Source organism: Schistocerca americana, chromosome 1 (assembly GCF_021461395.2).
Source record: "Schistocerca americana isolate TAMUIC-IGC-003095 chromosome 1, iqSchAmer2.1, whole genome shotgun sequence".
Classification (NCBI taxonomy): domain Eukaryota; kingdom Metazoa; phylum Arthropoda; class Insecta; order Orthoptera; family Acrididae; genus Schistocerca; species Schistocerca americana.
In genome coordinates, this window is record NC_060119.1 from 595,726,012 (window position 1) to 595,742,791 (window position 16,780).

Here is a 16,780-nt window from a genome sequence, read left to right on the forward strand (position 1 = left end):
GTCGCGCCCAAGCTGTCACATTCACAATTTCTGTTGGGGGGAGGGAAGACATTGTTTCTAAAAGCGCCTAGCATCCAGCGCACGTCGGTCTATCGATTATTCATATAATTTTGAAACGAATCCCTGTTGAATAACAGGTAACAAAGATTACGTATTATCTTCTCGGTGTAACCAAGATAATGAAATTTTGGCACAAAATGTTTTGCCAGAACGTTACACTGGTAAGGGCCAGTTGTACAGTCTTCGGCTAGCAGCCGCTAAAGTTCTATTCTGGGAGTAGCACGGAAAACACGTTGTACGAACGCGTAATAACGCCTAACCGTAGAATACACGCGGGATAACTAAACGGAAGAACTTGGGCAACAAAAGAAATATTGAATTTAATTGATGAAAGGAGAAAATATAAAAATGCAGAAAATGAAACAGGCAAAAAGGAATACAAACGTCACAAAAATGAGATCGACAGGAAGTGCAAAATGGATAAGCAGGGATGGCTAGAGGACAAACGTAAGGATGTAGAGGCTTATCTCACTAGGCGTAAGATAGATACTGCCTACAGGAAAACTAACGAGACCTTTGGAGAAAAGAGATCCACTTGTATGAATATCAAGAGCTCAGATGGAAACCCAGTTCTAAGCAAAGAAGGGAAAGCAGAAAGGTGGGAGGAGTATATAGAGGGTCTATGCAAGGGCGATTTTCTTGAGGACAATATTACGGAAATGGAAGAGGATGTAGATGAAGATGAAATGGGGGTGATACGATACTGCGCAAAGAGGTTGACAGAGCACTGAAAGACCTGAGTCGAAACAAGGCCCCGGGAGTAGACAACATTCCATTAGAACTACTGACGGCCTTGGGAGAGACAGACCTGACAAAACTCTACCATCTGGTGAGCAAGATGTATGTGACAGGCGAAATACCCTCAGACTTCAAGAAGAATATAATAATTCCAATACCAAAGAAAGCAGGTGTTGACAGATGTGAAAATTACTGAACAATCAGTTTAATAAGTCACAGCTGCAAAATACTAACACGAATTCTTTACAGACGAATGGAAAAACTGGTAGAAGCCAACCTCGGGGAAGATCAGTTTGGATTCCGTAGAAATATTGGAACACGTGAGGCAATACTGACCTTACGACTTATCTTACAAGGGAACCTCCCCATCGCACCGCCCTCAGATTTAGTTATAAGTTGGCACAGTGGATAGGCCTTGAAAAACTGAACACAGATCAATCGAGAAATTAGGAAGAAGTTGTGTGGAACTATGAAAAAAAATAAGAAAAATATACAAACTGAGTAGTCCATCCGCAAAATAAGCAACATCAAGGAAATTATAAGCTAAAGAGCGCCGTGGTCTCGCGGTTAGCGTGAGCAGCTGCGGAGCGAAAGGTCCTTGGTTCAAGTCTTCCCTCGAACGAAAAGTTTAACTTTTTATTTTCAGACAATTATCGAAGTTCAGGCACTCACACATAATCATCTTCGCTCTCCAAAATTCCAGGATATGTTCAGATTTGCTTGGGCATATGCAGGATTTGACGGTCTACACACGAAAAAATTTGAAAACGTTAAAAGCATATGTTTTGACAGAGCACAGGGAAAACTGTGCGACTGGGAAACTGTTGCATTCATTTGTTGCAGTTTATGTGACAAACTCTTATGTTTTCATCACTTTTTTGGGAGTGATTATCACATCCACAAGAAAACCTAAATCGAGCAAGGTAGAAGAATCTTTTTACCCATTCGCTATGTGTACAAGTTAGGTGGGTCGACAACATATTCCTGTCATGTGACGCACATGCCGTCACCAGTGTCGTATAGAATATATCAGACGTGTTTTCCTGTGGAGGAATCGGTTGACCTATGACCTTGCGATTAAATGTTTTCGGTTCCCATTGGAGAGGCACGTACTTTCGTCTACTAATCGCACGGTTTTGCGGTGCGGTCGCAAAACACAGACACTAAACTTATTACAGTGAACAGAGACGTCAATGAACGAACGGACAGATCATAACTTTGCGAAAATAAAGAAAGTAAAACTTTTACTCGAGGGAAGACTTGAACCAAGGACCTCTCGTTTCTCAACTGCTCACGCTAACCACGCTAACCACGAGACCACGGCGCTCATGAGGTCGTATTATCCTTGATGTTGCTTATCTTGCGCATGGACTACTCAGTTTGTATATTTTGCTTATTTTTTCATAGTTCCACACAACTTCTTCCTGTTTTCTCGATTGATCTGTGTTCAGTTTTTCATGGCCTATCTACAGTGCCAACTTATAACTAAATCTGAGGGGGGTGCGATGGGGAGGTTCCCTTGTTAGAAGAAAGATTAAGGAAAGGCAAACCTACGTTTCTAGCATTTGTAGACCTAGAGAAAGCTTTTGACATTGTTGACTGGAACACTCTCTTTCAAATTCTAAAGGTGGCAGGGGTAAAATACAGGGAGCGAAAGGCTATTTACAATTTCTACAGAAACCAGATGGCAGTTATAAGAGTCGAGGGGCATGAAAGGGAAGCAGTGGTTGGGAAGGGAGTGAGACAGGGTTGTAGCCTCTCCCCGGTGTTATTCAGTCTGTATATTAAGCAAGCAGTAAAGGAAACAAAATAAAAATTCGGAGTAGGTATTAAAATCCATGGAGAAGAAATAAAAACTTTGAGGTTCGCCGATGACATTGTAATTCTGTCAGAGACAGCAAAGGACTTGGAACAGCATTTGAACGGAATGGACAGTGTCTTGAAAGGAGGATATAAGATGAACATCAACAAAAGCTAAACGAGGATAATGGAATGTAGTCGAATTAAGTTGGGTGATGTTGAGGGAATAAGATTAGGAAATGAGACACTTACAGTAGTAAAGGAGCTTTCCTGTCGAAGTAGAGAAGATATAAAATGTGGACTGGCAATGGCAAGGAAAGCATTTCCGAGGAAGAGAAATTTGTTGACATCGAGTATAGATTTAAGTGTCAGGAAGTCGTTTCTGAAAGTATTAGAATGGAGTGTAGCCATATATGGAAGTGAAACATGGACTGGGAGATGGAGAAGCTTGCACAGGATAGAGTAGCATGGAGAGCTGCATCAAACCAGTCTCAGGACTGAAGACCACAGCAACAACATCTAAACCGGTGGTTGTGGCAGGTTTAGTCAAATTAACCGGAGAATAAGTTTTAACCCTGGCAGGAATAGTTACAGAATTAGTGATGACAAGATTGTTTGTTAGAACGAGGAAGGAGAAGAAACGGGGATATCAAACAAATTATGGAAGAATATGACGATTCCAAATTTATATAAAAATTTTGTATTACTACTTTTCAACCTCATGCTTCAGAAGCTAGAGCGTATGAATGAAATGTGAAACTTAAGCATTTGATATTGGTAATTCGTAATTGTATTCTGTCGTGTTATAAAAATGACCATTTGTGCTAAAACAGCGGCGGTGTGTTACAGTTGCTGCAATATTAGGCAGACCTATTTCGTGTTATCTAGCAGACAGTGACAGAATACACGTAATCAGATCGAGGAAGCACACTAGTCTTGGGTACTATTCGTAGGTATTAATAGCGTTTTCGGTATTAGACAACGGTATTTGGTTTGTAGCAAAACCTTTAACGAACTTTGATGAGCTAATGGATTCTTATTCTTTCCCAAAAGGAAAGCACGCGATGTAAAGCTGTACTAAGGTTAGTGAGAAAAGCAATGCTAGGACTTAAAGATTGAAGAAATGTGAACTGTCTTGCTTGTCTATTGTCTTCATTGGTTTTATGTATCCTATATTTAATTTTATGTCACACAAAACATCAAGTTATTAGCTAGTACGCAATAAAGAGTGCAAATTTTGTGAAGAGTTCCTGTTCTCTCGGTTACAAATTATCCCATTCAGTATTTATTTTTTTAGTTTTTTTTTTTTTTAACCCTTTCACTGCGCATTTACTCTCAGCGGCTCCCGCCCTGTGCGCGCTATTTTCACCCGGTGCGTATATACGAGGGCCGTTCAGAAAGTAACCTCCGGTTGATTTAAAAAAATACACCAAGTTAAATAAAAATATTTTAATATATACATCTTACAACTACATCTTTGCACTATTTTTCTACATAGTCTCCATAGCGATTGAGGCACTTATCGTATCTCTTCACAAGCTTTGAAATTCCTTCTGCATAAAAATCACCCGCTTGTGCCTGGAGCCAGCCTGTGACCGCATCTTTGAGCTCTTCGTCGTCATCAAACCGCTGTGACCCGAGCCATTTCTTCAAATGCATGAAGAGGTGACAATCACTTGGCGCCAGGTCTGGGCTGTAAGGTGGATGGTTGATAACGTCCCACTTGAAGCACTTAAGAAGGGCCGTTGTTCTGCGAGCAGAGTGAGGACGGGCGTTATCGTGGAAAAAAACGATACCGGAAACCAGCATACCACGGCGTTTGTTCTGTATAGCCCGTCGTAACTTTTTTATTGTTTCACAGTACACGTCTTGATTAATGGTCATACCACGTTCCATGAATTCAACCAACAACACCCCTTTGGCATCCCAAAACACCGTTGCCATCAGTTTTCTGGCAGAAAAATCTTGCGAGGCTTTTCTTGGTTTGGTAGGCGAATTTGAATGTGCCCACATCTTTGATTGTTCTTTTGTCTCAGGGTTCACGTACTTAATCCAGGTTTCGTCACCGGTCACGATTCTGTTTAACAATGGTTCTCCTTCGTCCTCATAACGTGACAGAAAGTCTAATGCAGAGGGCATTCTCTGAGTTTTGTGGTGGTCGGTATGAATTTTGGGCACCCATCGTGCACAGAACTTACGGTAACCCAATCTTGCTGTCACTATCTCATACAAGAGAGTCTTAGAAATCTGTGGAAAACCAGTAGACAACTCCGACATTGAGAAACGTCGATTTTCACGAACTTTTGCATCAACTGTCTGAACGAGTTCGTCAGTCACCAATGATGGTCTACCACTCCTCTCTTCATCATGAACGTTTTCTCGTCCACTTTTAAATAAACGTACCCATTCACGGACAACTCCTTCACTCATAACTCTTGGTCCGTACACGGCACAAAGCTCACGATGAATAGCTGCTGCAGAATATCCTTTGGCTGTAAAAAACCTTATGACAGCACGCACTTCACATTTGGCGGGGTTTTCTATTCCAGCACACATTTCAAACTGCCACAAAATCTAAACTAGCGCAGGTACGACGTTCACTCGACCACGGCTTGATGCCGACTGACCTGTTAAGTGCGTGAACGCACAGATGGCGTCACTACTCCCCCCACAACCCGCACTGTGACCCATCGGAGGTTACTTTCTGAACCGCCCTCGTATATACGACTGTAGCAGTCTACCGTTATTATTGAGATAAAAATGAGACGGAAAATCTAGTATTGTTGGTGTAAATCGTTTCCTTTTTTTAAATCTTTGTTCAGAAAGTCTTATTTTGTTCAAAAAAGGTACTTTATTAGGAGAAAAAAAATACAAAACATATTACATTAGTAATACTTCAAAGTGTGACATCTCTCGAAACAAAAATTCAAACATAAAGGAACATTACATTTTACACAAATGTATCTTGTGTCGCTTCGTTTATCATGTTTTGCACGTACAATACACCTTCTCTGGGCGGCCTTCTTCTTTGAAGTTCCTGGGATTAGCGAGATAAAGTGGTGCTCGGTTGGGGTAAGGGATTGTCACCTTCAGCCGATCTCCTTCCACGACGTCCCTCTGTTTGGGGTTGGTGGTGAATCTCTAGGATCTCCTTGATAAGTTTCTGTTGAAAATCAGATACTGACACATTTCGTCCTGTTTGAGTTTTATATAATGCATGCGCATTGAGCAGAGACAGATCCAACCAAATGAAAAATACTTTTTTATACCATTTTACAGTTTTTCGTACACATTCTACTGAACTTAGCATCATGTCGCTCCTGTCGACGGCCCTCATATTTTCAGTGTAGCTAATGATGCAAGCTGGTTTTGCTTTTGGTTCATTCGTGGTCCTGTCAATTTTGTCAGTCGCTGTAATTTCGCTTGTCTGAAGAGTTGAAAGCATCCTCACTTCCCGCTTGTCCTGCCACTTCAGAGCAGGAAGTTTATCAGTTGACATAAACTTGATCTCGCCTCTTCTAAGTTTTTTTGATAAAGCAGGCATGCCTTTGCGGTTTGTTCTCACAGTTCCACAGGCATTAGTCACTCTGTCATGCAAATAAGAAAATAACGCTGGGCTAGTGTACCAATTGTCAACATAATGTGTGACCTTTACCAAGGTAACTTTCAAGTAAAGTGAGAACAATGTTTCCGGGTATTCCAACATTTACACCAAAGTCAGTTTCTTTTTTTACGTCTGTTGCTGCACCCACATAAATAATAAAGTCAAGAATATAGCCAGTTTTACAATCACATAACACAAAAAATTTTACACCAAATCTGTGGCGTTTGGAAGGAATGTACTGCTTGAAGAAGACATGACCTTTGAAGATAACTAAACTTTCGTCAATGCACAAATTTTTAAAAGGATAGAAAGCACCTGGAAATATTTTTCTTAAGTGATCCACAATTCGACGTAATTTCCAGATTTTGTCATCTCCAGGGTCCTTACTGTTATCGGCAAAATGTAACATTCTGAGTAACATAAGATATCTATCTCGCGGCATGATTTTCGCAAACATTGGAGTAGACAGTAACTGATCATTGGTCCAATAACTGTTTATTTCATTTTTTTCTCACTTGAGTCATCAGAAAATTTACAGCAAGGACACAGTAAACTTCGTCACTGTTCGTGTTTTTCCAACGCCGCAGTATTGATTTTCCACTGGCATCATTGCAAAGGTGTTCATAATATAAATTACATTGCTCAGCTATGTAACTCACAATTTCTTAGCTAAAAAAAACTTGGAAGCAGTCGTATACAGTACATAAATCATCTAAATTGACGATTTTGCAACCGGAGCCACTGTTATCGAAATTATACACTTTAGGGTCCAAATCAGAGTCGTTCCATCTAAAATCAACTTTTTTGTGTCTCTTAGGAGAGTTTTCAGGCATACGCTCAGGCTCTTCCTCGGAATCGGAGAAAGAATCGACGATAACATCAAAATCTGGATATGCATTTATTGGTTCAACGTTTGTTGGTTCACAAATATTTTTTATATTTGTGGTGACAGATTTATCTCCCAGCTCGTCGTCATTATCTGTCCACCCATAATCAGCGGGATTGGGCATGATGATGTCTTCGTTGTCTCTTTGGTTTAGAATACTCAGCTCATCGTCTGTAAACGGATCGTCATTTTATTCGGTAACGCGGAAACGGCCGCACACAAACTAGGTAATATAGCGATACGAATGAACTCAGCAGAAAGAGAATTGAGCATTCAATAGTCGTTCAGGTATTTCCTAGTATTCCAACAATTAAACTGCATACTTGCGCAACAATTACCTCCGACTCGCTGGCCCGATTTTCGGCGTTATACGTAACTATACGACTGTAGCAGGGAACCGCTGTAAGTATTTTTTATAGCAAATAGCATATACACGTCTGGAGCACTGAAACGATTAGCGTATATTGACGTCTGGAGCAGTGAAAGGGCTAAACAGGGGCAGGTTGTCAAACCAGCCGACTGGGAGCAGGAGAGGCACCACTGTCCTGAATACAGTTTGATGGCACCCATTACAAAATGTTACACGTTTGAGTTCCACAGAACGAAATACGGTGACGTGGGATAGAAGAATGCTGTGTGACCAGGTGTGGCACTGCACTTTGGCACATTTAAGACCAAACGCCTACGTTTTACGTATCAGACTCTCCAGAAAGATGTGCGCTACAAAATTGTCATATTTTTGAAAAGTCGATTTTTAAAATTTTTGGTGTCCTAGCTCAAACGCTCGAGGGAGGAGGGGCGCCACTGTGTAGTATTGCCCCGGTTCGGAAACATAGTAGATCCGGGGCTGATCCACAGAGCAGTATTAAGTTGTAATTTTTACGTTTAGTGAGTTTGCTGTTTCGTTTTCGTTTATTGCTCTCACATCAAATGAAAACAACACGGATTTCTGTGGCCGGGAGCTATCAAGTCAATTAAAATCCATTTATATAGTTACGGAAGGAGCCCGCATCTCGTGGTCGTGCGGTAGCGTTCTCGCTTCCCACGCCCGGGTTTCCGGGTTCGGTTCCCGGCGGGGTCAGGGATTTTCTCTGCCTCGTGATGGCTGGGTGTTGTGTGCTGTCGTTAAGTTTAAGTAGTTCTAAGTTCTAGGGGACTGATGACCATAGCTGTTAAGTCCCATAGTGCTCAGAGCCATTTGAACCATTTTTTGAATTACGGAAGGCTAAAATACGTTATTAGTTTCAGATTTTATTTTGTCCCCTTTCTGACAGTCAAGCATTAATCGCCTTGCAGAACAATGACGTTATTTTTGTCGATTTGCTAAAGAAATTTGACTTTGATTAATCTTTTCCGCTGAGGCAGCCAATTTATTTGAAACGGAGCGTTTAATTCCACACTATTGGCTAGTTTCAACTGTTGGCTGCATTTCAAGTGCACGTTTTCATTTTCTAGCACGCATGGCATTATGCCATAATAAAGAACCAAACATGAGGTAATACAGTATTGGTACTCCAAGAAAATTTACATCCGAATCTGGACATACGAATGTGCACTTTCAGCCGAATTATGCATTTTAGTATGCTGCACGAAATTCCCGTGCTCTTGGAGTATCCTCTAATGTCTTGTTTCTTTTATGGCATTATGTACAATCGCACCAAAAAGTATTGGCACAGTTACATTTCAGTGGTTGTAGGTTAAACGAAACATATATTTCAGAACAGAACCTAGACACTTGCCACCTTACATTACATAGATTACAAATATGTCCAAATCACCTGTCCGTAAAGTAACATACAGTGTTACGAAAATAAACATCGCTCTTCTGCATCCAAAAAAGTATTGGCACACGCGTACGGATCGGACAGTGTGTTCGTTTTCTTCATCGATGTTCATCTTCTAATAGCTAGTGTGCATCCCTTTAGCATCCATAACAGCACGTAAACGCCTAGGAATGCTTTGTATTAAATTCCGGGTGATATCGGGGATAATTTTCGACCATTCCTCCAGGAGCACTTTCTCCAAGTCGTTTTTACCGGACGGACGCCTTTTTCTGACTTGTGTCAAGATGAGCCCACAGGTTCTCAATGGAGTTCAAATCAGGGCTCTGAGGTGGTGTTGGAACCCTTCTGGGGACATTGTAGAGTAACCACTCCCGCGGTTTCATGGCGGTATGTTTTAGGTCGCTGTTTTGCTGGAAATGAAACACCCCAGTAAAGCCCAATGTTTGTGCACTAGCGTGTAAATTACCTCGCCACACGTCAATGTATCTCATATGATCCACTGTATCGTGGATTACAGCGATTTCCAACGCCGAATGCCGCCATACAGCCCCAGACCATGATACCGCCCCCACCGTGTTTGACTGTGGGATGCTTGTGTTTGATGTCGAGGTGCGTATTCGGCTTGCGCCAAACTTTCTTTCTTGCATCAAATCCGGACACATTGAACTTCGATTCGTCGCTAAATATCACAGTGTTCCAAAACTCCATCGGCTTGCTGATGTAGTCCTTGGCAAACTGTAGGCGTTTTTGCCGGTTAATTTCCGATATGTATGGCTTTTTCCTGGGAGAACGTCCATGCATGTCAGTCTCATTCAACACATTTCGTATAGTTTGAATAGTAACCGTCTTGTCGGACGTTGTCTGAACAACCTCAGCCTCAGTTGCTGCACTTGTAGCAGGTTCCTTCCGAGCAAGTGCGATGATACGGCGACGCTCTCGGGTTGTAAGCACTTTTGGACGTCAAGGACGACACTTATTCCCTGTTGTTCCAGTCTCTTTGTATTTATGAATGATGGCTCGTACCGTGGTGTAGCTAACAGACACCTCTGCTCCGATTTGTTGATAGCTCCTCCCTTGTGAATGGAGCAATACCATTCTCTCACGCTACGCCACTGAATGTCCCTTCTTCTTCGGCCCCATGCTGACCACTATCGCGCAATACAGCAACATACTAGCGACTGGACCGTCAACAACAGGCAGTGTCTATTGCGTCAGCAGATGGCGTTCCTGTACCTGAAAACCCAGCAATATACCGAGAAGCCACGCTCTGTGCCAATACAATTGTGTGCAGAGGAGATACATGTTTGACCTTAACACTGCAGTTCTTTGTTAATTGTAGGCACTGTGGGTAGAAGTGTAATGTCTGGTATGTGAGGTAGCACGTACATGTGCTGTGTACCGGAAGGTGCGGCGTTTGTAACCAGCAAAGATAAATACACACGTGTGCCAATACTTTTTGGTGCGATTGTATGATCTTTCAATGTTTCAGAGCGATAGCGCACTAGTGCGGCCACGGCCAAACTTGCGGCTGGTCGGGTACGGCCAATTTTACATGTGAGTGCACCGGGCAACGCGCACGTAGCCGACTGCGGCCAGTGTCGGGTCTTGCGACCATCCTCAGGCCAGCTGGCCGCTGCGGCCAAAGCTACATGCAGCTCAATGGGGCAGCATGCATGCTAGGTTGCCAGTGTGCGACCATTCCCGCTCAGGCTGCGGAGGTGAGCTGATCGGTGCATGTTAAGCGCTCGCTCCCCAGCATGTATGGACAATGCGGAACGGGAGGCAAAGCCGCCGCCCTGCTGCAATTGCTGGGCCTCGTGCTCGGCGCATCAGAAGACGGGCAACGCAAGGAGACGGCACAGCGGTAGGAGCAGTGCTATCGATGCCAAAAACTTGGCCATGTTGCCAAGTATTGTCGTAATCCAGTGGCGTGCCTTCGGTGGAGGATGCTAAGTTCACCGGACTTGGATACGATATGACATCATTATGACGTATACACGCTACGTCGAAAACGATAGAAACCGTATATCGACTATTCGACTTTTGTGAACTTTCGAGAGGTAGTGACAGGGTAGCGCTGTGCTCTGCGCCATTCGTTTAAATATGCTTTGCGCTCCTTGCGTTTAAATCGTGTATTGTACTGTGTTTGTGTCCTGTGCGTTGTTTTTCGCTTGCTCGTCTCTAATTATGTGTTCAGCATTCGAGAGACTAATGAGAGAAAATCTGAAAGAGTTCAGCATCGATGACGACGAACAATTGCGTGGTTATTGTGAATCTGAAGCAGAAATTGATGTACTTCTGACCCAGCTGAAGTGCGTCGGTTATTTGTACTCAGTGCGAAGAAGCACTCAGCAGCCAAAATCTTTAGATGCGTCAAGACACTAACCTTTGGTTAAGATTACATTGAGAAATTCACTTCCCCTCATATTTCATCTCCGGTCGACGATTTTTCTTCAACAATGCCTCATATTTTTCTTTTTAAGTTCGAAATTCAATCATTCTACACACCAGTCATTACTGGACACTAAGGTACCTGTCTCTGCGGTCCGAGTGTAAAATTACTTGGAATTATGGTTGATAAGAGACTATCTTGGGATGGGCATATAAATTACTTAGCTAACAAACTTGCACGAGTTCTCTTTCAGCTATATAAATTAAGAAAAAAAGTCAGCAAGAGTATGCTGCTACAATGTAATATGTACTGACAAGACCAATTGTATGAAACCATACTAAAATATTGATAATAAATAAATATTATTTTCGGTGTAAGCGTTCAACACAACAATCACACAATCAAATCTGGTCGGGACATAAGAAGACTTCATTTTTTTACGAAACGTATTGTCTGTGGTGTTTTCAAGGCCACGGTCAGCAATATTTCTATTAATATCCAGCTCTTTTATTTTGGCGAAATACATATACGCTACCACACTGAGCTGTTATCAGAATCGCACGTGTCAAAACAAACCACTAGCTGACGACAGTTTAGAATATCGAACGTTCGTAAAAGTCGATAGGTGTGTTAATCGACTAAAGCGTATATACGTCATAATGACGTCACATCATATCCAGGTTGGGTGAACTTAGCATCCTCCGCCTTCGGTGTGCGCAAGCACACGATTCGCGCCACTACGCGAAGAAAGACGCCATACGTTGCTGCGCCAATTGTGGCGGGGCTCATGCGGCGAATTACCGCGGCTGCAGCTACATCAAGAACTGGAGTCGCGGTGATAAAGCTAGACGGAGACACGAGACCACCAAGAAGGCGAATACAGCCGAGGCCGTTGCGTCCTCGCCATCCCCCGCCTTTGGCGGATCCGTGGTGGCCGATGACGCGGCTGTCCCACCGGACGCAGTTAGCGAGGCGTGCGCCACGGTCCGCGCCGCCGTCGATGAAGAAATAGCTGCCCTCAAAGCCGCAATGGCGAAAGAGAGGGCAACACTACAAGCCGAACTAGCCGAGGCTCGGCAGCTGGTGCACAGTCTCCGTGATACACTGGCCAGCCAGCCTCACCCAGCACAGAAGAAGGATGCTGACACGCAGACTGCCGCCCCCGTGGAACCTGTAGTAATACAGGAAGCCACGAGGGTGGAAACACAAGACGCAGCCGCACAGACAATCGTCGCGGCGAAGAACAAGGCAACCCAAGTCGTCATGGAGGAGGCCCCTTGCCCCCTCTCCTAGACGCAGCTGCAGAAGATCAACTGGGAGGATGTGACAGATCCTAAAGTGTCACAAGCAGACACATACAAGAAGAAGAAGGATAAGAAGAGGTACCCTGACGCTAGGAGGACTTATTAGACTCTCCTCCTTACCGCGCCCGACACCCATCATCATCGCCATCATTAAATATTCGTCCTGTCAGTCGCTGACTGGCAGTCCCAGGCGTCGACAGGGCCAGTCAAGTAAAGGCCCCTAGCCGGCGCATAACTGTTATTCGCGCGACCTACCGCCTGTCCCTAACCGGCAATCATAACTACCCACTACGCACTACTGTCCCAGTTATTCCTAAACGTCCCAGCAAACTTCAACCCACCTAAGTGGAGTAAATGTCTAACGACAACAAACTCCTCCTTACCATTCTCAAGTAGAGGAATTCAAGTGCGAAGCAGCAGCAGTGTGCGACCGGCCGTCGATGACGTTCCAGCTGTGCGGATTTTTTACGTTTCAGTAATCGTGTGTGTGTGTATGCAAAAATATCTCTCAAACGTAATGGATTTCAACACGGAGAAATTTGTTATAGAAATTAGGGAGAGGCCTTCTTTGTGGGACTTGTCATCTGAAGAATACGCTGATAGGAACCTGAAGAAGAGAATGTGGGAGGAAGTGACCATCATGTTCGGGGGAAGTGAATGTGAAACATTGCAGAAACAAAACATGCTGTGTAAATTCTTTTACATTTATCTGTATTTAATTAACACAACATATACACATAATTGCCATGGCAGAGCGCCTTCATGTGCAAAGTAATCGGCAAAAACATTTCTGTAGTGTGAATTGGATCTGTGCCTGCATATTGGTTGTGGAGTATCCTCATGAATTCGAGGATATCCATACAATGTATCAATTGTACACCATCTCTGTTTCGTACAAAGTTGTGTAGAATACAACATGCCTTTACAATGTCTATAGCGAAATCAACGTCTACATTCAGAGGCCTGTGAAAGATCCTCCACTTATTTGCCATTATCCCGAAAGTGCACTCTAAACGTCTTGCTTGACAATGACGATAATTAAATACTTTTTTCATATCAACTCGGAGACTAGCCTATGGACACAGAATGCTGTGCGACTGAGAATGTCCAAGTTATTAGACAGTATTCTCTTATAGAACACTGACTGTTGAAATATTGTTGAGTCAGCACATTTACCATACGATCCAACATCCATAGCGACAAATTTGTAGTTTGCATCACTAACAGCCATTAATACAATAGAGAAATATTTCTTATAGTTAAAAAAACATTGATGTACTGTTTGCTGGTTTCACCATTCTCACAGGCTTTCCATCAACAGCACCGATACAGTTTGGGAAATTGGCCTTAGTTTCAAAATCTTTTGCTATTTGCAACCAATCGTTTTTGGTAGGTTCTGACAAACATTCATCTTTCACGGTAATCCAGATTGATGAACATACTCTTCTTACAATTTCTCTGATTGTTGTTACTCCAAGTCGAAAGGTATGGTGCAAATCAACTAACGAATTTCCAGTTGCTAGATATCTGAAAGGGAGAAATTACTAAATCAGTTCACACTTCTGGGAAACAGGTCACATTTCAAGCAACCTTTTCCTGAACGTAATTTCGTGAAACATTTTGCTAAGATAATCTAATAAGCAGAATTATTGTAATCTTTTTTTTAAAAATTAACTTATGGTATGTAGAAAGTCGTTAACATATCACTGCTTGCGGTTTCAGTTTACAAACAATGGACTTTATTCGTAGTTAAAATAATGTTTCATTATTACAGGTATGCAATTACAGAAGAAATGGCGCAAAGACTCATACAACCGAGGGAAGAGGAGATTAAGTGGTAAAAGTGGTTCTGCCACTGCAAGGAAGACACAATATTTGTATTTCAATTTGCTGTCATTCTTAAATATCACCAGTCCACCCTCCCATACGCACAGCAGCGCATCGCCTGAACACGTTGACAATCAGGCCTCACAAGAAAGTGAAGCAGCAAGTGGACCGTACACGGCTAGGGTGCTAGGCAAGAAAAGGAAGCCACAAGATGAAATTGGTAGAGAATTAATCAATGTGCTGCAAAAGTCTGCAGAAGCCAGACAGCAACTAGACGCACAAATGATGACAGACTCTTTATGTTATCTTTTGTCCCCGATTTTAAGAAAATACTTGAAGTTGTCGGTAAAACGACGTATCTTAAGTATTATCGAAGCAGCTCAATGTAAACCTAGTTATCCAACCACATCCAGCCATGAACACCACTGACAGAACTTATTTCAGCCTTCACAATCATCAGTATATTTCTCACAACGCCATCCTTTAGTTACATCTCTACCTTGTGAAGCAGAAGGATATTATCAGCAAAGCTACCCTGCGCAACCTGCTTCTTCTTGTTCTTCTTCTTCACAAGACAACACAGCGAAGTCTCCACAAGAAACCATCAATGATGGCAGTATTTACAATAGTGCTACGTCACCTTTACTCAGTTGTTTCATGAATGATGAAGTCAATATTACTAAGTAAGTGAAATTAATTTTTTTTATTATTTTCAAAAAATAACTTTTAATAAAACTTATCTTAAGGTAACTAGCAGTTTCTCTTCATTTCCTATGCATAGCTGCATTGTTGTGTTTATACCCCTTATACTGTCACCAATTTTCTTTAACAATTCATCAAAAGTTTTTGTTGACATTTTAGTGAAATTGAAGAATTTATCTTCGTGTTCGCTAAGTTCACAAAAAAAATAACAAACATTCCGTTTGTAGAGCGGGATTGCAACATAGGATGTACCCAATATCGCTTCTTCTCTCGTTTTTTCTCACGATTCCAGAGGTACACAGCCGTAGCCATCTCCGTGACGTCCATCATGCCACTGCCGTGCGGCCAGTCGACTGCCGGCCGTGCCGGCCAGCCGCAGTCTTGGTCCAACGCCACCTAGGTGGCGTTGTTTGGCCGCAGCAGCTGCGGCCACGGCCAGCCCTTGGTCGTGACTCGTGACCGCACTAGTGCGCTATCGCTCTTACACGTACGAACATACGGGCTTCCTGCATAGCTGCGCAAGCGCGGTGGCGCTTGTTATCTGGCGCTCTGTGGCAACTGCTGAAACGAACATATTTCTAAGAGGTCGCGGGAAAATATTGTTGAAAACCGTTGCTTTCAAAGTAAATTTCCTTTTACGCAAGATGAACTATGAGTGAGTTTGTACGATAAATTAATTAAATCACAGAGCGTTTGACTCTAATTTAGAAATCAGCTCTTTGAGTACGATGATTTAGAATAATTTCGAGCCCAGATCTGACATTTATGTTGTTCTTAAAAATGTTACTGGCACATTTGTGTGATGTATCTTAAAGTATAACACGTGCAAAAAGGGCTAACATTATATCTGAAAGCTTTTCATTTCTTGTGGCAACACTACGTAGATAAATTTAAACCATTAACTTTTCTTATTCGTGTGTTCACGCTACTTAAGTGAAGTTGCTATTGGCTAACTACACACGTGTCCTATGTTCTGAATATCTGTTGTTATCGGCTGGCGAGATCACGTGACGTGAGCTATGACTGGCTTACAAAAGCGCATCGCAATCTCGATTTCAATGCTTCGGAAAGTAACATGCAGTGTTTGGTGGAATTCGAATTTATACTTTCGTAATACGAAAATACAGTGTACGTGTTGTTGCACGTCAGACATCTTCCCAAAACGTGTTTTGTTACCTGAGTTTCTTTTGCTAAAGTGCTGGGAAATTCTACGCTGGTGTATAAAACCATAACCATTCAAAAGACTGATAACTTTTACAGTTCCGAGGAAAAGTATACCCTCATGTAACACGGAAAAAGTTTATTTTCACCCGGGAGGAAGTGTACTTTTAACTGGCGGGAACTCCGGGAATTTTTTTTTTCCTCTTCCACGTATACACCCTGATGTGTGTACTCTCAAGTGAGACTGAAACAAAAGTTGTTAAAAAAATGAATATTCTCCTGACATTACTCTTCTGTCACAAAGATAATTTTAAAAGCTTATCTTTGCCATCTTCTGCAGCAATGTACAAATTTCTTATTACCAATGAGGAAAAGAAAACAAATATACAATTAATAAGGAGAAAAAATAAATAGGTATGATACTGGGAGCTAGTTGTTTAGGTATTTCACAGGTTGTACCCAGTACCACTACAGGCCGTAAGGCAGTTAGTTGGCACTGTATGTATTGTGCGAATGCAGTCA

General features: G+C 42.4%; 2 protein-coding genes across 2 annotated transcripts in view; one reads left to right on the forward strand and one right to left on the reverse strand.

Annotated features, from left to right (window-relative positions):
* LOC124606870 (calcium homeostasis endoplasmic reticulum protein) overlaps positions 1–14,589 on the forward strand; it is a 377,438-nt gene extending 362,849 nt beyond the window's left edge. Inside the window, exon 17 of the mRNA XM_047138971.1 lies at positions 14,343–14,589. The gene's annotated coding sequence lies outside the window, so the exon portion shown is untranslated. The remainder of the gene's footprint in view (positions 1–14,342) is intronic.
* LOC124606908 (DNA repair protein RAD51 homolog 4-like) overlaps positions 13,318–16,780 on the reverse strand; it is a 204,654-nt gene continuing 201,191 nt past the window's right edge. Inside the window, exon 6 of the transcript XR_006978748.1 lies at positions 13,318–14,095. The gene's annotated coding sequence lies outside the window, so the exon portion shown is untranslated. The remainder of the gene's footprint in view (positions 14,096–16,780) is intronic.